The following is a 23,337-nucleotide window of genomic DNA, read 5'->3' as shown; positions in this document are numbered from 1 at the left end:
TCTGTAACTATTCTATGATCTATGATTCTTTTCAGAGTGAAATCGACACTCACATGCAAGAAACTAACAGGTACACTGTAAACTTCGCATTACCAGACAAGAAATTGACAGATACAGTGTGAAACCCACAGTCACGTAGCAGCAGTTGGCAGGTAACGTGTAAAAATCTTTCTTTCATATCCCAACTGATACCCAACAAAGAAAATTAGGTACAAACCCAGGCTCACACTTCAAAGACTGAGAGATACAAAGCAAAACACATATTCACCGACAAGTACAGAGACGAAGACACACTCAGAGGAGGTGCAGATTAAAGACACATGCATGTAACAGAAACTAATAGGGATAGAATCAAACCCTTTCTCACTTCTCAGAAACTGATAGATATAGACAAAAGCTGATGCTCACATACAAGTTGTTGAAAGATATGTGGTGAAACTCACAGAGCAATAGCAGAAACAAACAAGTACTGAATAATACCCACAGTCACAGACCAAAAACTGAAATATACTGAGTTAAACACCACTTTCTCACACCAGAAACTCATGGCGACAAAGTGAAGCTGACTCTATCCTCCCAGGCACTGACAGGTGCAATAGAAAACACTCACGACGATTCCAGGTCATGAAATGTACGTAATAAAACCTTTCAGCTGAAAGAATAGCATTAATGACAGGTGTGATACCCAGAATGCTCAGCGGCCTAGAATCCGCCCTATCTGTGACAGGAGCGGGGCGCGCAGGCGCGGTAGAGAGCTTTGTCAGCAGCAAGAGCTGCGGGTTCGGAGTTGGAGCGGGATATTCACAAAGTGCGAGAAGACTTTGCGGGCTCACACAGCTGGAGCAGGGCCTCAGGGCCACAATAAGATGGAACAATCCCATCTGTATCCCTGCGGATGGCGGTGGTGAAGCTTTTCCCGGTGAGGCTCCCGAAACGGCGTCTATAAATGGATAAGTATTGGGGACTGGGCAAGGAGCGTCTCGAAATGAATAAAATTTGGGTACAGGTCAGGGAGCGTCTGTAAATGGATAAGAATTGGGGACTGGGCAGGGAGCGTCTGCAAATGGATAAGAATTGGGGGAGTGGGCAGGGAGTGTCGATAATTGAATAAGAGTTGGAGACTGGGCAGGGAGCGTTTCTAAATGAATAAGATTTGGGGACTGGGCAGGGAGCGTCGATAAATGCTTAAGAATTGGGGACTGGTTCGGGAGCGTTTTTTTATTCGTTCGTGGGATGTGGGCGTCGCTGGCTCGATCTCAGCTCGAGTAATGTGTCCAGTTCTGGGCACCAGGCTTTAGAAAGGACATCAAAGCTTCTGAGACAGTTCAGAGGAGATTTACTAGAATGATACCAGAGATGAGGCGTGTCAGTTCTCTGGACAGGCTGGTGAAGCTGGGATTGTTCTCCTCAGAGTAGAGAAGGTTAAGGGAAGATTTAATGGAGGTGTTCAGAATCATGAAGGATTTTCACAGGGTAGAGAGGGAGAAACTGTTTCCACTGTCCTGGGGGTCAGTAACCAGAGGACACAGATTTAAAATAATTGGCCAAAAATGTCAAGGGGAGGTGAGGAGAGATCTTTTTACCCAGTAACTGATTCGTATTTGGAATGAATTGTCTGACAGGGTGGTGGAAACAGATTCAATTATAACTTTCATAAAGGAATTGGACAAATATTTCAAAGTGAAATTCTCCAGGATTATGGGGAAATAGGCAGGGGGTTGGACTAATTGCATCTTTTTGTCAGAGAGTCAGCAGAGGCACAATGGGGCCGAATGGCCTCCTTCTGTGCTGTATGATTCTATGAACATAAGAACGAGGAGCCGGAGTCGGCAAGTCAGCCACTCGAGCCTGCTCTGCCATTCAATACAATCATGGCTGATCTCATCACGGCAGTTCTTGTTTCTTGCCAGTAGATGTCACTTCACTCCAATACAGTGAAGTTTACAAATCTGAGAGAGACACAACAGGAAAGAATTGTTCACATTATCGTGAATGTGTGGGATTTAGAAATACTAGGAGTGGAGACGAGTTATTACTTGTCTGCTCGATCCCCATAGCCCTGTAAAATTATTTCCTTCAAGTGCCCATTCAAATTCCTTTTGTAATCCTCGATTGTCTCCATTTCCACCGCCCTCGTGGGCAGCGAGTTACAGATCATCACCAATCAGTGTAAAAAAGTTCTTGCGCACATTCCCCCTGTATCTCCTGTCCAAAACCTTCAATCTGTGTCCCCTAGTCCTTGTACCAATAGTTAACGGGAACAATGTTTCCTTGCCAATTTATTTAAAACTCTCATAGCCGAAAACACATCTATCAATTCTCCCCTCACTCTCCTTTGATGCAGGGAGAACAACCCTAGCTTTTCCAACCTAACCTTGTAACTAAAATCCTCCATCCCTGGATCCATTCTGGTGAATTTCCTCTGCATCCTCTCAAGGACGCTCACATTCTTTCTTAAGTGTGGTAAGCAAAACTGGAAGCAACACGCCAACTGGGGCCTAACCAGAGCTTTATAATGGTTCAGCATAACTTCCCTGCTTTGTACTCAATGCCTCTTTTTTTCAAGCCCAAGATCCGATATGCTTTGCTAACCACTCTCGCAATATGTCTTGCCACATTCAAAGATTGATGCACATGAACCCCAAGTCCCTCTATTCCAACACACACTTTAGAACTGTGCCATTAAGTAAATATTTCCTCTCCCTATTCCTTATGCCAAAATACATCACCTCACACTTGTCACTATTAAATTCCATCTGCCACCTGTCTGCCCATTCTGCTAGCCTATCATTGTCCTGTTGCAGGCAGTTCATATCATCCTCACTGTTTGCCACTCCTCCAAGTTTGGTGTCATCGGGATATTTTGAGATTCTACTCAATATTCCAAGATCCAAGTCATTTATCTTTAGCAAAAAAAGCAGTGGTTCTAGCACTGACCCTTGGGGAACACCTCTGTCGACTATCCTCCAGTCTGACAAAGAATCATTTCATAAAACTCCCTGTTTTCCGTCCTTAAACCAATTTTCTATCCAATTGGACACTGACCCGGCTATACCACGAACCTCAATTTTGTAAACCCCACTTTTATGTGGTACCTTGTCAAACGCTTCCTTAAAATCCATATAAACAACATCCACTGCATTCCCTTCATCAAGCTGCTCTGTTAGTTCATCAAAAAATGCAGTTAGATTAGTCAAGCATGAACTCCCATTTATAAATCCATGCTCACTCTACTTAATTAACTCAAACCTCTCCAAGTGACTGTTGATTTTTTACCCTGATTATTCTTTCTAAAACCTTACCCACCGCTGCTGTTAATCTAACTAGCCTGTAGTTAGCCGGAGTGTCCTTACACCCTTTCTTGAATAAGGGTGTCGCATTTGCCACTGTTTAATCCTCTGGCACCTCCCCCGTATCCAGGGAAGATTGGAATATTATAGCAAGCCCTTCTGTTATCTGCATCCGCATTTCCTTTCGCAACCTGGGATGTGAGCCATCCAGACCAGGTGATTTATCTACCCTAAGCACAGCCAGCCTTTTTAGTACGTCCCTATCCTAATTTGTACTGTCTCCATTGCCACTACTTTCTTCACTTCAACTGATATTTTGTCAAATTCCACTTCCTTAGTGATCACTGATGCAAAGTACTCATGAAGTAGATTAACATTGCCCTGCACCTCTAAGCTTATATTATCCTTTTTGTCCCTAATAGGCCCGACTCAACCTCTTACTACCCACTTATCATTTACATGCTGCTCGAAGATTTTTGGGTTTCCTTTCATGTTGACTGCCAGTCTATTCTCATAGAAATAGAGAATAAGCAAATATAGAAGATGTAAGTATTTCCCATCCTTGATGAGGTGGAATTTTTTATGTTGTGGGTGGTAATGTCTTGGCCCACGAGTGTGGTGGAAGCAGAGACAATCAATGATTTGAAAAGGCAATTGGATGGATACTTGAAGGAAAGAAACTTGCAGGAGGAAAGGGATCGAGCTGGTGAGTGGAACTGATTAGATTGCTCCGCGGAGAGCCAGCATGGACGTGATAAGCCAAATGACCACCTTCTATGTTGTAAATGACTCTGTGTTGTTTCTCAAATTCAATCCACTGGTGCTTGGGAAATAATCTCAAAGTAAATTGTGCAACTGGAAAATCAGAACCAAGGCAAGGGACGCATAAGGAAGCAAAATTGCTGAAACCCGGGATTGAACCAGGGACCTTTAGATTTTCAGTCTTACACTCTCCCAACTGAGCTATTTCAGCTCTACATTAACAGTGGCTTGGTGTCCTTGTTTTGGAAGAAAATACATACATTCAAGTTTTCCAAAAAATTAAATAACACAACATGTGAGTAATATTCCCCATTGCTTTCTCAGTCCTGATGGATTGTGAAGCGGGAGACAGCCAGAAGTGCCACTGAGCCGCACAGACCCCGAGCTGAGAATGAAATGAGATCAAATTCAATCTTTCATAGTGAGATGCTGCTGAGAGGCAAGAGTCCTGAATCAAAGCGAGACTTGCTCATTTCAAACACTCCCTGTACTCTCTGCTCATGAAGCCTTAAAAAAGGGAAAAACAGAATGGCACTCAAACTCACAACCCTGCCATTAAAAGTCTCATATTCGACTGACAGAACTGTCACTTCTCCTCGGTCTCTTATTGGATGGATGCAACTCCAACGCAGGGATGGCATTCAAATCCTCCCATGGGTCCACATGTCAGACTGAGTTCCATGTTGTAGACTCAAGCAAAGGAAATCTGCTCAGTTCCAGAACTATCAGCGAATTGAAGCTGATTACGATCAACATCATCAGAGGTCAGAACTACCTGGTGAAAGAAGACACCCTGAAGAAGGATCCACAATTATTCAAAGGGATCGACAAAGTGAAAAACAAGAAAATCGATGAGTCAATGCAAGCCAAACAACAGAAACACTGAAGAATTCCATTCCATTCCAGTCCAGAACCCAGCCCTGTTGTTTTTGGAATCAGGTCACAATGACAGCAACAACTTTATATTCCCACTTGGCTATCTGTACATTTAGTTAATTACAATTTTGTCGACAAGCTCTTTGAATCCAGTTGTCTGGTCCACAAGCCAGCTCCGCATGGAAGTCAATTCCACCTTCTGCAAGGCTGAAACCAATAGATAACCTTAATCTGAAAATGTCAGCAGGCCAGGGCTCATCGAGGATTAAAACCCTGGATTTCTTACATGTTAATGAACCACATTCTCTAAGCAAGAATCATACCCCTAGACCAACGAGCCACTGACTAGTCAGTTTGCTTTAGCTGCTGTGGAATTTCAATGGAACCCCCCAGCCAATCATCCATTTTTTTTTCAGATCAAAGCAACATCCTGCAAATGCTGAAATAAAAACAGAAAGTGCTGGAAATGTTCAGCAGCTCTGGCAGCATCTGTGCTGAGAGAAACACAGTTAACGTTTCACGGCACTCACCTTTTGTTTCAGCCATCCTTTCAGACTGCTTCTGTCCATCCAATCTCACTTTCTATTCTATTCACATTCTAACCATTCACTACGTTACTACATTTTTCATGAATTCCTCATTTCTTTTATTAATGGCAATTTTGTATTTCTGGCCTTTGCTTCAGACACCACCACAAGTGGAATCACGTCTCCATCTACCCAATCAAACCACTTCGCTGTATCCTCACATTGCAATGTTTCTTGAACCCTGACAGACTGTGGAGTTTCTGCTGCTTGATTGCAGTTCTTGCTTCCCGCCAGTAGATGTCACCTCACTCCAATACAGTGAAGTTTACAAATCTGAGAGAGACACAACAGGAAATAATTGTTCACATTATAGTGAATGTGTAGGATTTAGAAATACTAGGAGTGGAGACGAGTTATTATTGCACTCTGCTATTACATCTTTTATAATGGACTCCAGCATTTTCCCCACGACTGATGTCAGGCTAACCGGTATATAATTCGCTGTTTTCTTTCTGCCTCTTTTTTTAAATAGTGGAGTTACATTAACTACCGTCCAATCCATTTGAACTGTTCCAGAGTCTACCGAATTTTGAAAAAAGACCAGAAATGCATCTGCTATTTCAAGGGCCACCTCCTTAAGTACTCTGGGATGTAGATTGTCAGGCCTTGGGGATTTATCGGCCTTCAATCCCATCAATTTCCCAAACATTCCCTACTAATACAGATTTCATACAGTTCCTCCTTCTCATTAGACCCTATGTTCCCCAACATTTCTGGGAGGTAATTTGTATCGTCCTTTGTGAAGACAGAACCAAAGTATGTATTTAATTGGTCTGCCATTTCTTTGTTCCTCATTATAAATTCCCCCGTTTCTGACTGTAAGGGACCCACATTTGTCTTCACTAATCTTTTTCTCTACACCTATCTACAGAAGCTTTTACAGTCAGTTTTTATGTTCTCTGCTAGCTTACTCTCATACTCTATTTCCCCCTTCTTAATCAATCCTTTTGTCATCCTCTGCTAAATTCCAAACTGCTCACAATCTTCAGGTTTGCTGCTTGTTCTGACCATTTTATATTTCTCCTCCTTGGATCTAATACTTTCCTTAATTTCTTTTGAAAGCCACAGTTGAGCCACCCTTCCTGTTTTACTTTTGCACAGACAGGAATGAACAATTGTTGTAATTCATCCATGCGCTCTTTAAATGCTAGCCATTGCCTATCCACTGTCAACCCTTTAAGTAACGTTCCCCAATCTATCATCGCCAACTCCCGCCTCATACCTTCATAGTTTCCTTTGTTTAGATTCAGGACCCGAGTCTCGGAATCAACTCTCTCACTCTCCATCTTAATGAAGAATTCTATCATATTATGGGCGCACTTCCCCAAGGGACCCCACACAACAAGATTGTTAACTAATCCTTTCTCATTACACAATACCCAGTCCAGGATGGCCTGTTCTCTAGAGGTGTTATACACCTCTATCAATTCTCCACTCAATCTCCTTTGATATAGGCAGAATAATCCTAGCTTTTCCAACCTAACCTTGTAACTAAAATCTCCCATCCTTGGAACCATTCTGGTAAATCGCCTCTGCATCCTCTCAAGGACCCTCACATTCTTTCTAAAGTCTGCTGAGCAGAACTGGAAGCAACACTCCAATTGGGGCCTAACCAGAGTTTTATAATGGTTCAGCATAACTTCCCTGCTTTTGTACTCAATGCCTCTATTTATAAAGCCCAAGATCCCATATGCTTTGCTAACCACTCTCGCAATATGTCTTGCCACCTTCAAAGATCGGTGCACATGAACCCCAAGTCCATCTATTCCAACACACTCTTTATAACTGTGCCATTAAGTATATATTGCCCCTCCCTATTCCTTATGCCAAAATACATCACCTCACACTTGTCACTATTAAATTCCATCTGCCACCTGTCTGCCCATTCTGCTAGCCTATCACTGTCCTGTTGCAGGCAGTTCATATCATCTTCACTGTTTGCCACTTCTCCAAGTTTGGTGTCATCGGCATATTTTGAGATTCTACTCTGTATTCCAAGATCCAAGTCACTTACCTTTAGCAAAAAAAGCAGTGGTTCTAGCACTGACCCTTGGGGAACAGCACTGTCGACTATCCTCCGGTCTGACCAAGAACCATTTAATATGACTCGCTGTTTTCAGTCTTTAAAACAATTTACTATCCAAATGGACACTGACCCTCCTAATCCATGAACCCCAATTTTGTTAACCACCCTTTTATGTGGTACTTTATAAAATGCTTTCGTAATATCCATATAAACAACATCCACTGCATTCCCTTCATCAGTATTCTCAGATAGTTTATCAACAAATGCAGTTAGATTCGTCAAGCATGAACTCCCATTGATAAATCCATGCCCACTCTCCTGAATTAACTCAAACCTCTCCAAAGGACTTGATCTTTTCCCCTGACCTGTTGATCTCATGCTGATAGCAAGCTCACCAAAGAGCATGTATTTGTCAATGTGACGGTCATCCATTTGGCCCAGTCAACAGAGTCACCGCTGACTCAAGAGGGCAAACATGCTGCGGATCCCTGCACGCTGGTGTACTTCCGCATTCGGCACTCTGTCCTGCCAGGAGATGCCCAGTATCCATCTGAGGCAGTGGAGGTGGAAGCTGTTCAGCCGCTTTTTTTGGCTTGTATAAGTTGTTGATGCTTCTCTACTATAAAGGAGGGTGCTGAGAACACAAGCCTGGTACACGTGGAGCTTTGTATTTTCGGTCAATTTGCTGTCGGTTCACACTTGTCTTCTCAACTTTGACATGACAGCTGCAGCATTGGCAATCCTGGTGCTGATTTCAGCATCAAGGGCCAGATTGCTGGTGATTGTTGATTGAAGGTATGTGAAGCTGTTGACAACCTCCAAAGTGAGGTTGTCGATGTTGATGGAAAGTGGAGTCTCTACGTCCTGGCCCGGAACTTTCATCTTCCTGATGCTGATTGTCAGTCCAAACACTTTGCAGGCCAGGGAGAACCGACCTACAAGCTGCTGTGACTGAACTTCATTATGGGATGTCAGCACAGCATCATCAGCAAATAGCAACTCACAGACTAGGAATTTACCCACTTTGGTCTTGGCGCACAGTCTTGCCAAGTTGAACAGCTTGTCGTCAGCTCTGATGTGCAGGTGAACACCTATAAGTGAGTAATTGAAAGTGGACAATAGCAGCATGGAGAAGAATATGCCAATTATAAAGGATGTGATAACTAGACAGTTCGAAAATGATGACATGATTGGGCAGAGTCAACATAGATTTATGAAAAGGAAAACAGGTTTGAAAAACCTGTTGAGATTTTTGAGGGTGTTACCTAAAGAACAGATAAAGGAGAACCAGTGGATGTGTGGTATTTGTATTTTCCTTTGGTAAGGTCCCACACAGGAGGTGAGTAAACAAAATTAGAGCACATAGGCTTGGGGATAATATACTGATATGGATTGAGAATTGGTTAACAGACCGAAAACAGAGAGCAGGAATAACGGGTCCTTCTCAGGATGGCAGGCTGTTACTATTGGGGTACTGCAAGGATCAGTGTTGGAGCCAGAGCTGTTAACAACCTATATAAATGATTTGGATGTGGGGATTAAATGTAATATTTCCAAGTTTGCAGATGACACAAAGCTTGGTGAAGTGTGAGTTGTGAGGAGGATGCAGAGAGGCTTCCAGGGGACCTGGAGAGGCTAAATGAATGGGCAAGAACATGGAATATAATGTGAATAAGTGTGAAGTTATTCACTTTGGTAGAATAAACAGAAAGTCAGAGTATTTCTTAAATGGTGAGAGGTTGGGAAGTGTCGATGTCCAAAGGGACCTGGGTGTCCTTGTTCCTGAGACACTAAAAGCTCTTGTGCAGGTGCAACAATCAATTAGGAAGGCAAATGGTATGTTGTACCCACACGAGGGGTCATGAGTACAGGAGTAAAGATGTCTTGCTGCAATTGTGTAGAGCCTTGGTGAATCCGCACTGGAGTATTGTGTACAGTTTAGTCTCCTCATCTTATGAAGGATACATTTGCCATAGAGGGGGTGAAACAGAGGGTCAACAGACTAATCTTTTATTTGCATTTATTTCATTTCATCTCAGTTTGTTCAGTTTGCTTACCTACTGTTTTTTTCAGGTTTGTACTTCCTGCTGTTCAATATTCAGTCCATTAACACCTAATCTGTACTAATGCTTTGTCTTTCAACACACCATTAACATATTGTTTGCCTTTGCTGCATGACCTTTTGGTCAGCTATGTGGCCTTGTCCAATCTACACCTTCTCCTTTGTTATCTCTTGCCCCACCCCCACCCCACTTGCTTATAACCTGTGACTTTTCTAATATATGTCAGTTCCGAAGATGGGTCACTGACCTGAAACGTTAACTCTGCTTCTCTTTTCACAGATGCTGCCAGACCTGCTGAGTGGTTCCAGCATTTCTTGTTTTTATGTCACCAGACTAATCCCTGGGATGGTGGGATTGTCTTATGAGGAAACTGGGCCTGTATTCCTTAAAGTTTCGAAGAATGAGAGGTGATCTGATTGAAACTGACAAAATTATTACAGGGCGTGACAGTGTGGATGTAGACAGGATGTTTGCCCTGGTTGGTGAGTCTAAAACCAAAGGACATCGTCTCAAAATAAGGAGTAGGCCATTTAAAACTGAGATGGGTGGAATTTCTTCACTCAGACGGTGGTGAATCATTGGAATACTGTGCCCCAGAGGGCTGTGGCAGCTCAATCATTGAGCATGTTCAAGACAGAAATTGATAGAAATCTTGATACTCATGACATCAAGGGATATGGGGATAGCATGGGAAAGGGGCTTTGAGGTAGGTGATCAGCCATTATCGAATTGAATGACAGAGCAGGCTCGACGGGCTGAATAGCTTACTCCGATGTTCCTCTGTTCCTAAGAGAGTTGGCGCCAGCGCGCAGCCCTGCTTTACCCCACTGCTGATCTTGAAAGCGTCTGATGTTGCTCCATTGTAACTGATGGAACTGTGCATGTTCTCGTGGAAAGAAGAGATGATGCCCAAGAGGTCAGGAGGGCAGCCGATGTTCCATTGCAGTTTGAAGAGGCCGTCTCTGCTGACAAGATCAAAGGCCTTAGTGATGTTAATAAAGATATGTGAGGCTCTGTGGCGCAATGGATAGCGTGTTGGATTTCTAAATAATGATTGAGACGATATTCAAAGGTTGTGGGTTCAAGTCCCACCAGAGTCAGATTTTGGACCAGAAACAGAGGAGCACAACGGAACAACAAATGAAGAAATGCGCCAAAAGCACAGACTCGGAGACAGAGCGAGAGAGAGGAGCAGAGCAGGGGAAAAAAAATCGAGGAGTGACGTCACAATGGAGAGTGAGAGCAGGGAAACAGAGAGCTGCTGGGGTGAGGACACAGGATTTGGTTCTTTATTCGGTGCAGTGGAAGGAGCTGTTTGGTGAGGATCTGGTAAGCTGTGACATCACAGGCAAGCAGGTAGCTGATTGGTTTGGAAGAACCGACCTGCTTGATGTGCATCTGGTAAGTGATTAAGATCCATTTTAGTCCTAACGTTTAAAATAGTAAACAAACTAGTGGTAAGTTTAATAAAATATGCAATGAAATGAATAATTGAATAAAATATTTAAGTAGTTAATTGAAACACGTTCAGGATGACAGGACAGGTGATGTGTCACAGCTGCAGCATGTGGGAGTTCCTGGATGCCAGTGTGATCCAGGGCGAACACGTCTGCAGTAAGTGTTTGCGGCTCAAAGAGGGAGAAAAAAGGAATGTAGTGGTAGTAGGGGACAGTATAGTAAGGTGGATTGACTCTGTTCTCTGCAGCAAAAGCAAGAGTCCAGACGGCTGTGTTGCCTGCCGGTGCCAGGATTCAGGACATCTGCTCAGGGCTGGAGCGAAACATACAATGGGAGGGGGAGGAGCCAGTCGTCGTGGTCCATGTCGGTACCAAAGACATAGGCAGGACAAGCATAGAGGTTCTGCAAAGTCAGTATGAGGAACTAGGCACCAAATTAAGAAGCAGAACCTCAAAGTTAATCATCTCTGGATTATTACCTGAGCCATGTGCAAATTGGCATAGGACAAATAAGATTAGAGAAAGTAATGTGCGGCTGAAAGACTGGTGTGGTAGTAGTGGGTTCTGGTTCATGGGTCGTTGGCACCAGTGCTGGCGAAAGAGGTGGCTGTACCGTTGGGACGGTCTACACCTGAACCGTGCTGGTGCCGGTGTTCTAGCGAGCCAAATAACTAGAGAAGTAGAGACGGTGTTAAACTGAATAGTGGGGGCAAGGGATCAAATTTGGGAAGATATGGAGAATCAAGGAGAAGAGACAAGGCAAGAGAGAAAGGTATAAATATGGGAAATGATAAAGAGACCGAGACAGGAAGGGACAGAATGTACAAATCTAAGAGTAAATCGACAGATAAGGCTAGAGGTGACAAAAATAATAAAAGGACAAAACTAAATGCTCTGTATCTGAATGCATGGAGCATTCGAAACAAAACAGATGAACTGAGAGCACAAATAGAATAAATAAGTACGATCTGATAGTCATTACAGAGACATGGCTGCAGGGCGACATAGATTGGGATGTGAATATTGGAGGTGACATGGCATTTTGGAAGGACAGGAAGCTTGGAAAAGGTGGCGGGGTAGCTCTGTTAATTAATGATGGTATTAGCGTAATAGAGAGGGATGACCTAAGTTCAGGAGATCACGATGTAGAAGCAGTTTGGGTACAAATGAGAAATCATAAAGGCAAGAAGTCACTTGTGAGAGTGGTGTACAGGCCACCTAACATTAACCACACTGTCAGATGGGATATAAAGGGAGAAATAATGGCAGCTTGTCAGAAAGGTACTGTGATAATTATGGGGGATTTTAATCTACATATAGATTGGAAAATTCAGATGGGCAGAGGTAGAATAGATGAGGAATACATAGAATGTTTTGGGGATAATTTCTTGGAACAATACATTCTGGAGCCAACCAGAGAACAGGCTATACTAGACCTGGCATTGTGCAACGAGATAGGATTAATTAATGACCTCATAGTTAAGGTGCCCCTAGGTAGTAGCGATTATAATATGATTGAATTTTACATTCAGTTTGAGGCAGAGGAAAGTGGGTCCCAGACTAGTATTTTAAATGTAAATAAGGGCAATTATAAGGTCATGAAAGCAGAGCTAGCTAAAGTGAACTGGCAAATTAGGTTAAGGGATAAGTCAATAGAGATGCAGTGGCAGACATTTAAGGGGATATTTCAGAATACACAGAATAGATACATTTCAACGAGAAAGAAAAGTTCCAAAGGTGGGACTCACCATCCATGGTTCACGAAAACAGTTAAAGATACTATCAAACTTATAGAAAAAGCCTATAATTGTGCAAAGGTGGGAGGCAGGTCAGAAGATTGGACAGAATATTAAAAAAACAGCAAAGAATGACTAAAAGATTGAGAAGGAAGGTAAAATTAGAGTATGAGAGAAAGCTCGCAAGAAATTTCAAGACAACTAGTAAGAGTTTCGATAGATATTTTAAAAAGAAAAGAGTTAACAAAGCGACTGTTGGTCCAATAGAAAGTGTGTCTGGGGAATTAATAATGGATAATTAAGAGATGGCAGATGAATTGAACAGATACTTTGCATCGGTCTTCACTATTGAGGATACAAATAACATCCCAGTATTAGCCGTATATCAGGAAATTGAAGGGATGGAGGAACTCAAGAAAATTACAATCACCAGGGAAGTGGTACTAAACAAATTGTTGGAGCTGCGGGTTGACAAGTCGCCAGGTCCTGAATTGGCTAGTGAGATAGTTGATGCGCTGGTTTTAATATTCCAAATTTCCCTCGCTTCGGGAAGGTTCTGTTAGATTGGAAAGTAGCGAATGTAATTCATTTATTCAAAAAGGGAGGGAGACAGAAAGCAGGAAACGACAGGCCAGTTAGCTTAACATCTGTCTTAGGGAAAATGTTAGGAGCGATTACTGAAGATGTTATAGCAGGGCATTTAGAAAAAATTAAGGTAATCAGGCAGAGTCAACATGGTTTTTTGAAAGGGAAATCATGTTTAACCAATTTATTGGAGTTCTTTGAGGGAGTTACATGTGCTGTGGATAAAGGGGAACCAGTGGATGTATTGTATTTCGATTTCCAGAAGGATAAGGTGCCATATCAAAGGTTATTGCAGAAAATAAAAGCTCATGGTGTCGGGGGTAACATATTGGCATGGATAGAAGATTGGCTAGCTGACAGGAAACAGAGAGTCAGCATAAATGGGTCATTTTCTGGTTGGCAAGAAGTAACGAGTGGTGTGCCACAGGGATCTGTGCTGGGGCCTCAACTTTTTACAATTTATATAAATGACTTAGATGAAGGGACCGAAGGTATTGTTGCTAAATTTGCTGATCACAAAGATAGGTAGGAAAGTAGGTTGTGAAGAGGACATAAGGGGGCTACAAAGGGATATAGATAGGTTAAGTGATTGGGCAAAGACCTGGCAAATGGAGTATAATGTGGGAAAGTCGGAAATTGTCCACTATGGCAGGAAGAATAAAAAAGCATATTATCTAAATGGTGAGAGATTGCAGAGCTCTGAGATGCAGAGGGATCTGGGTGTCCGAGGGCATGAATTGCAAAAGGTTAGTATGCAGGTCCAGCACGTAATTAGGAAAGCTAATAGAATGTTATCATTTATCACCATGGGAATTGAATACAATAGTAGGGAGGTTATGCTTCCGCTATACAGGACATTGGTGAGACCTCTTCTGCAGTACTGAGTACTGTACTGGTCTCCTTATTTGCGGAAGGATGTAAATGCATTGGAGGTAGTACAGAGAAAGTTTACGAGACTAATACATGGAATGGGTGGGCTGTCTTACGAGGAAATATTGGACAAGCTGGGCTTGTCTCCGCCAGAGTTTAGAAGAGAAAGAGGTGACATGATTTGTTATTTAATTTATTAATTAACAAATTAGCTATCCTCCAGTCTTCCGGTACCTCACCCGTGGCTAACGATGATACAAAAATCTCTGCCAGCGCCCCAGCAATCTCCTCCCTTGCTTCCCATAGCATCCTAGGATACATCTGATCAGGCCCTGGGGATTTATCCACCTTAATGCGCTTCAAAACCTCCAACACCTCCTCCTTTGTAATGTTGATATGCTGCAGGATATCGCTGTTCCCTCCCTTGAACTCACTAGCTTCCATGACCTTCTCCACGGTAAATACAGACAAGAAATATTCATTTAAGACCTCGCCCATTTCGCGTGGCTTCACACACAGATTGCCACACTGATCCTTAAGGGGACCTATTCTCTCCCGAGCTACCCTTTTACTCTTAATACACTTATAGAATCTTTTAGGATTCTCCTTTATCTTATCTGCCAGGGAAATCTCATGGCCCCTTTTCGCCCTCCTAATTTCCTTCTTAAGTATACTCCTATATCCCCTATACTTCTCGAGGGACTCGCTCGATCCCAGCTGCCTATACCTGACGTATGCCTCCTTCTTTGTCCTGACCAGACCCTCAATATCCCTCGTCAACCAAGGTTCCCTAAACTTGCCAGCCTTGCCCTTCCTTCTAACAGGAACATGCTGGCCCTGAACTCTTCCTATCTCACTTTGAAAAGCCTCCCACTTGCCAGACGTCCCTTTACCTGTAAACAGCCTCTCCCATTCAACTTTTGAGAGTTCCTATCTGATGCCATGGAAATTAGCCTTCCCCCAATTTAGGACTTCAACCTGAGGACCAGTCCTATTCTTTTTCATAACTATCTTGAAGCTAATAGAGTTATGGTCACTGGTCCCAAAGTGCTCCCCCACTGCCATATCAACCGCCTGCCCATTCTCATTTCCTAAGAGGAGATCGAGTGTAGCCCCTTCTCTAGTCGGGCCATCCACGTACTGCTTCAGAAAACTATCCTGGACTCACTTAACAAATTCTTCCCCATCTGATCCCTTAGCACTAAGGCAGTCCCAGTCAATATTAGGGAAGTTAAAATCACCTACTATTACAACCCTATAATTCCTATACCTATCTGTGATTTCCCTACATATATGCTCCTCCACTTCCCTCTGACTATTGGGGGGCCTATAGTATAATCCCATCAAAGGGATCACCCTTTTATTATTTCTAAGTTCTACCAGTATGGCCTCACTGGACATTCACCCCGGGATATCCTCTCTAGGTACTGCCGTGATGTCCTCCCTAATCAATAGTGCAACTCCCCCTCCTCTCTTACCTCCACCTCTGTCACGCCAGAAGGATCGGTACCGCGGAACATTGAGCTGCCAGTCCTGCCCATCCCTCAACCACGTTTCCGTAATAGCTACAATACCACAATCCCATGTACCGATCCATGCTCTGAGTTCATCTGCCTTACCTGTAAGGATACTTGCATTAAAGTAAATGCAGTTTAGCCCACCAGACCTTCCACGCTCCCTGTCCTGCCCCTGCCTGGCCTGCCTACTGGACTTGCTTGCTTTAACCTCTCCATTTGCCTCAACTATCTCATCGGAGAGACTACTACTTTGGGTCCCACCCCCGCTGCAAGACTAGTTTAAACCCTCCAGTGTATTACTGTAAAATCTCCCTACAAGGATATTGGTCCCCTTCCAGTTCAGATGCAACCCGTCCCTCTTGTACAGGTCACCTCTGCACCAGAAGAGATCCCAATGATCCAAGTACCTGAAGCCCTCCCGCCTTCGCCAGTCTTCAGCAATGCATTCATTTGCCTAATCCTCCTATTCCTACCCGCACTAGCACGTGTCACAGGGAGTAATCCTGAGATTACAACCCTAGAGGTCCTGCTCTTTAAACTTCTGCCTAACTCCCTATATTCACTTTGCAGAACCTCATCTCTCTTCCTGCCTATGTCGTTCGTACCAATATGGACCACGATCTCTGGCTGCACACCCTCCCCTTTCAGAATTTCCGGCAGCTGCTCCGAAACATCCTTGACCCTAGTATTAGGGAGGCAACATACCATCCTGGAGTCTCGTTTGCGGCCACAGAAACGCCTATCTGCACCCCTTATGATAGAATCCCCTATCACAATAGCTCTTCCACCCCTTTTCCTCCCCTGCTGTGCAGCAGAGCCCTCCGTGGTGCCACGGACCGCGCTGTTGCTCTTTTCCCCTGGGAGGTCTTCCCCCCAACAGTAACCAAAGCGGTGTATCTGTTTGAGAGGGGGATGGCCACAGGGGGCTCCTGCACTACCTGCCTGCTCCGACTATTCCATCTGGTGGTCACCCATCCCTTTTCTGCCTGTGCATCCATAACCTACGGTGCGACCACCTCACTAAACATGCTATCCATGACGCCCTCAGCTTCGGGACGCTCCACAGTGAAACCACCCGCAGGTCCAGCTCCATAATGCGAGTAGCCAGTCGCTGCAGCTGGATACACTTCCTGCACACATGGTCGTCATGGAGACTGGGAGGGTTCCTGAATCCCCACATAGCGCAGGAGGAGCATATCACGGGGCTGAGCTCTCCTGCCATGACTTACCCTTAGATTAATTAGTTACTCCCTTAATTAAAAAATACTAATGACACCAGGGGCCTTGTTCTACCCACTACTATCTAAAGTCCTTCATCAGCTACACTGAATAAAAAAAACACTTTCGTAGTACTCATCTTATCAGCAGAGGTTTTTTTTTTCAAGTAAAAAAACTTTGCCCTTTTCTTTAAGATATTTAAATGCACTAAAAGCAGTGACTCACCAACCAATCACCTTGCAGCTCTCCTCTGACATCACAGTTGGCTTCTTTTTTTTCAAAACTCCAGCACACTGGAAGAGCTCCACTCCACTCCTGGAAGGTAAGAGACTGGGCCTCGATCCTCGGATTGGATTTATAGGCTCCGCTCTCAACGTTCTCCTTATATCGGTCCATATAGGTCTGCTCCGCTCCGCTCCTGTCCGCTCCCGGAAGGTAATTCACCAGCTTTTGCAGTAAAGTAGGTCTTAAGCTGTTGCAGTACCTGTTAGAAAGATAGTCTAAGCTATTCTGAAGTCATCTTCCAATGTCATCTACATGGAAGCAGGATTTTAAAGGATAAGATGTAGTTTTTAAAAGTCACTTCAATCTTGCTCAAGAGTCTTTACAAAGAAGCCAAGTAAATCTTGATAAAAAGTCATATACATTTAGAGATCTTTTAAAAGCACTTCAATCTTGTTAATGAAAAGTCAGATGTAAATTTAAGAACTCTGATCAGGCTATGCTAAAAAGTTACATACAATTAAGAAATAAAATACAACATTTAAAATGTCTGAACTCCCTCTGAAAGTTGACAACTGCTGCTGCCGGTGTCTTCCTGGAATAGTGGAGCTGTTGTGTCAACAGAAAAGTCCTTCCCGAGCAGCCCTGAGCCTGTTGGTACCGGCTTTAATCCAACCGAGGTAAAAATCAGGGTACATTGTGGGCAATGAGCCCAAATTGCTGAACTACAGGTCCCTGTCACTTTAAAGAGTGGGCTGGTGCGATTATGATCAGAGGCTCCTTCCAAGCACATTTCTCACCACCACAACTTCCAGATGCTGGTGTTAGTGTGTGCATGTACCGGCAGTTGCAGTGCTGTTCAGACCCTCAATAGCAGTGAAAGTCTCAGAGTTCACCGCGATTGGGGCTGCAAAATCCAGGCCAATATCTCACAGTCCTGTTAGATTTGCTCTCCCTCTGTACAAAATCAAACTCCACACATTGTCTTTCACTCACTCCTGTTTCCAGCCCTGATGGTGCAGAAATCCCCTCTCAAAGGTACACAATCCAGTTGATTTCTGATCAAATACCTCCTTCCTCATTCAATAGAGGAAACAGAGACATGAACAGGAGTCAGGTGCAAGAAAGTTTCCCCAACAGAGCAAAGAAATGCACCAACAAAAGTCACACCTACTTTCCAAATCATTTCACTGTAATATTCTTTCACTTGTTTTGTAAGTGACTGCAATAAATCTGAAAATGAGCACCATGAGGTTTGTGTTCACTAGTCACTTGTTCTCCTGTGTTTGTCTGTCAGGTTTGCAATACAGTTTGTATTGGATATTGAAGAGCATCTCTTTTCAACATGATTGCACATCGTACTGTGTTTAAAGCAACCAACTTGGAAAATGGCAGAAAATGAATGTTTCAATACCTGTGTGACCAGATTCTTCCAATGCTTTTCAACAGCTAGATTGATGATGCTTGCAATCTGTATCCTGTGGAGAATGGGAGAGGAGAATAAAAACATGGTGCATGAACAGGACAGACTGTGTAAAATGGGAGCACAGAAATACTGCCACCTCATTGAAAGTTAATGAGATTTATTCGAAGTCAGACACCTGTCCACAATGAACAAGTGAATACATTAATTGTCCACTTTCAATCTAAATGGGACTGAGGTTCCAACAGAGAAGTTTTCTGGAAAATACCTGCTGCAGTTTTAAAATTGCTGAACTGGAACATCTTATACTAACTTTCAAATAACTGTAGTGATTGTATAGTTCTCATAGTGGAGAGAAGGAGTTGTTTATAAATATAAGCAGAAAAACACATTTGTGGATTGGTGAATGAGCTTTATCTTTCTGAAATGTATTTGTCCATTGGTTGCAGGTCACTGGAAATTCTTTTTTACATTTCAATTGTAGCAGCAGCAGTTCGCAGCAAAATGTCTGATTGATCAGAGTAGTGGGTCTGGGAAACACTTAAACAGCCGAGACCCTGTAAAACAGAACTCCAAGTAATAGTTTAAATAAGGCACTGAACTGACAGAGCGGTAAAGGCCTGCTCAGGTCATGAAAAAAAACCCTACCCGAACCTGACAGAACCACATTGGACCCGAGCCTGACCCGACCCGAGTATCTCCATTTATTCCCACGCCCAAACTAACCCGAGCCTTACCCGACCACCGGAATGTTCACTTTATCTACCTCCCGATTCCGAATCTACAGGAAGCTGCAGCATGAGCGCAATGACGTCATAGAGATGCTCACTTGCTCACTGCGCAGACTCAGAGTTTCCCTCCTTAATGACCCGGACTCCCGGCTTTGGTTGGCTTTTCAACTTTTGATACTTATTAAACTCAACTTCCCAGCAAAGTTAAATGTAATACTTACTGTGTGTGTCCGACACGGACTCAGACCAACCTGGACCCAGCCTGACCTGAACCTGACCCAACCTGACCCGAGCCCGAAAGCCAGAACCGGAAGAGCGACCCGACATGACCCGAACCCGACACAGGTCGTCGGGTTCAGGTCGGATTGCAGGCCTTTGCAGAGTGGAGGTCAGATGAGGATTGAATTAATTTCAATCACTGAATCTAAACAAGAAGTAAATCTGTCAGGAATGGAACACTTTGCTTTATCTGTGAGCATGTGGCACAACGGTAGCGCATCTGACTCCAGATCAGAAGGTTGCGTGTTTAAATCACGTCAGGCTCAGTTGTGTTTTGCAGCAGCTCAAGTTCCTGGATTTTATTTCAGAAGAGAGTTCGATCTGTTGGAATGTTCAGTGAATGGTTGAATTTCAAGATCAACTTTAATAGATTAAAGTCCTGATTTCTGGTTCTGTTCCATTTCCATGCTCAGTTCTTATTTCACACTGTTTTATATCAGAACAATGTTTCAGGGATGTGATGTGTCCATTGTTTGTACAATCGCTCTGTCACCCAGTGTGAGAAATAAAACACAAACCGCCCAGCGTGCGGCTCAAACCCATACCTGGCTCTGTCTATAGGCCGCTTAGTTCAGTTGGTTAGGACGCAGTGTTGATAACAACAAGGCTGTGGATTTGATCCCCATGTGCGCTGTCACATGGTCAGTCAATAATTTGACACATTTTTGTTACACTGAAAATCCAACTTTTGGATGCAAACAAGTTTACATAAAATGTCAAAGGGAATTTATTTTGAATAACATCCATTGTATCTTTGTCACTGATCTGGAGTAACACAGAATTCTTTCCAATTATCTTCCGTTTGCTGATAAACGTTGAACTCGTGGCCTGTTCTCGTTAATGGTCACGAGCAACAAAAACAGACAGAGCGAGTCTGACCACCCAGAGATGTGGAAAAGGCTTCAGTTTGGGACAAATGCAGCAAATCAAATGTTCACCCGGCCCCGAGAGAGTCAAAAACTGGGGGAAAGGACACACGGAGATAGAGAATAAGCTAAAGCAGACAATGTAAATATTTCCCATCCTTGATATCTCTCTATTCCAATCCAACCTTCAGAGTTGGGTAAATAATTTCAGTGTAAATTGTGCAGCTCAAGAGTCAAAACCAAAGGGTGATGCAGAATAAATGAGAACTGCCAAAGCCCCAGATTGAACCAGGGATCTTCAGTCGAACACTCTCCCAACTGAGCTATTTCAGTCTCACAGGCTTGGGATGATAAGTGGCAAGTAACATTCGCACCACACAAGTGCCAGGCAATGAATATCTCCAACAAGAGAGAATCTAACCATCTCCACTTGACATTCAATAACATTACAATCACTGAATCCCCCACTATCAACATCATGGGGGTTACAATGGGTAGCCATACAAATAACGTGACTACAAGAGCAGGTCAGAGGCTTGGAATCCTGAGGTGAGTAATTACAGTGCAGCTGTTGGCTCCACCCCAGGGGCTGAATTTGTTCTGTAAACCATGAAGCAGCTTCCTCTCAAATCCCAGGTTTATTAATAAATCCTTTTACAAAAGCCCCAAAGTGTGATATATTCCTCTCACTCATCCATGACTCCTGACTCCCCAAAGCCTGTCCACCATCCACAAGGCACAAGTCAAGAGTGTGATGGAATATTCTCCACTTGCCTGGATGGGTGCAATTCCAACTCAAGAATCTCAACACCGCCAGGACAAAGCAGCCCGCTTGATTGCCACCCCATCTGCAAACATTCACTCCCTCCACCATCGACGCACAGTTGCAGAGTGTGTACCGTCTACAAAATCCACTGCAGCAATGCACCACAACTCCTTAGACAGCACCTTCCAAACCAGTGACCTTTCCCACCTAGAAGGGCAAGGGCAGCAAATACAGGGGATACCACCACATGCAAGTTCCCCTCCAAGCCACACACCATCCTGACTTGGAACTATATCGCCGTTCCTTCACTGTCGCTGGGTCAAAATCCTGGAACTCCCTTTCTCACAGCACTGTGGGTGTACCTACCCTACATGGACTGCAATGGTTCAAGAAGGCAGCTCACCACCACCTTCTCATGGGCAATAAATGCTGGCCTAGCCAGCGATGCCCACATCGCACGAATGAATGAATAAAAAAGTGAAGTATCCCTTGTGTCATTGTTTTGGTAGAAAATATAACCCTGGTGGAATTGCCCCTCCCAATCACACCTCACTTCATGGAACATAGAAAATGGAGAAAATTTATGGCACAGACTGAGACCATTTAGCAATCGTGTCTGTGCCAGCTGAAAAAGAGCGATCCAGCCCAATCCCACTTTCCAGGTCTTGGGAATGGGATCTGAACAGATCTCAGAGCTCACATTATGTGAATGTTCTGTTGAAGTGTTGGTGAGCTGATATACCAGGGGAGATTCACACTGTTAGACACAGTGTGAAATACATTCAAGTATTTATAAAACATTACAACATGTGAGTAATATTCCCCATTGATTTCTCAGCACTGATGGATTGTGAAGTGGGAGACAGCCAGAAGTCCCATTGGTCCACACTGACCATGAGCTGAGAATGAAATGAGATAAAGTTCAATCTTCAGCAGCGAGTTGCTGCAGAGAGGTAAGAGTCCTGAATCAAGGAGAGACTTTCTCATACTGCTGTTGAATCTCATTTCAAACACTCCTTGAACTCTCTGCCGAGGAATTCAGAGCTGGAGAATGGCTGTAAAATCAGCCTAAAAAGGAAATAAAAGACACCCACCGTGGGGCTCAAACTCAAAAACTTGAGATTCAGAGTTTCATGCTTTCATCAACTGAGCTCACCAGGCCTGAGACAGTGTCCCCATCCTGTCTGTTATTGGACGGTGCAGCTGTTGGCTCCACCCCAGGGACTGAATTTGTTCTGTAAACCATGAACCAGTTTCCTCTCAAATCCCAGGTTTATCAGTAAATCCTCTTAAAAAGCCCCAGAGTGTGATATATTCCTCTCACTCAACCAGAATAAAAGTTACATATTTTGCTCTTTTTACCTTCCAAACATTGACTTCTATTTTTCTCAGCATTTATTTCTCTCTCTTTTTTATATTGTGCATTTCCTAATAAACATTTCATTTCAATTATTTATGAGGGATGAAATGAACAGAAGAGATTTTCTGCAATGGTACCAGGGGTGTGGGACAGAGTGAGTGGTTTGGATCAGGAATACACTGCCTGAGAGTGTGCTGGAGGCAGATTCAATCGTGGCTTTCAAAAGGGAATTGGATAAACACCTGAATAGAGAAAATTTGCAGGGTTACAATGAAATGGCAGAGGAGTGGAATTCGCTGATTTGCTCTTGCAAAGAGCTGTCATGGACATGATGGACTGAATGGTCTCCTTCTGTACTGTAACCATTTGATTCCTTGATTCTAACTCTGTCAAAGTTGTTCTGAACTTGCTCTGCTCCAAGGAGAACAACCCCAGCTTTTCCAGTGTCTGCACATAACTGAAGTTATGAGGAACCATGGGGAACCCACTGTAAACCTTCCTCCAGACAGAAATACAACTGTTCACCACCACACTGTGACCCAGCTGTTCACAATATATATCAATGATTCGGAGGTGGGAACTAAATGTCGTATTTCCAAGTTCGCAGATGACACAAAACTAGGTGGGAATGTGTGTTGTGAGAAAGATGCAAAGCAGCTTCAAGGGGATTTGGACAGACTTAGTGAGTGGACAAGAAAGTGGC

General features: G+C 43.6%; 2 non-coding genes across 2 annotated transcripts; one reads left to right on the top strand and one right to left on the bottom strand.

Annotated features, from left to right (window-relative positions):
* Nucleotides 1-4,190: 4,190 nt before the first annotated feature.
* Nucleotides 4,191-4,263, bottom strand: trnaf-gaa (transfer RNA phenylalanine (anticodon GAA)). Its single transcript has one exon. It is a non-coding gene; the product is annotated as a tRNA-Phe (tRNA).
* Nucleotides 4,264-10,613: 6,350 nt separating this feature from the next.
* trnar-ucu (transfer RNA arginine (anticodon UCU)) lies at nucleotides 10,614-10,704 on the top strand. The gene is given in 2 exon segments: nucleotides 10,614-10,650; nucleotides 10,669-10,704. It is a non-coding gene; the product is annotated as a tRNA-Arg (tRNA).
* Nucleotides 10,705-23,337: the final 12,633 nt, after the last annotated feature.

This window comes from Heterodontus francisci, unplaced genomic scaffold, assembly GCF_036365525.1.
Source record: "Heterodontus francisci isolate sHetFra1 unplaced genomic scaffold, sHetFra1.hap1 HAP1_SCAFFOLD_59, whole genome shotgun sequence".
Classification (NCBI taxonomy): domain Eukaryota; kingdom Metazoa; phylum Chordata; class Chondrichthyes; order Heterodontiformes; family Heterodontidae; genus Heterodontus; species Heterodontus francisci.
This window is presented reverse-complemented; position numbering and strand designations above follow the sequence as displayed.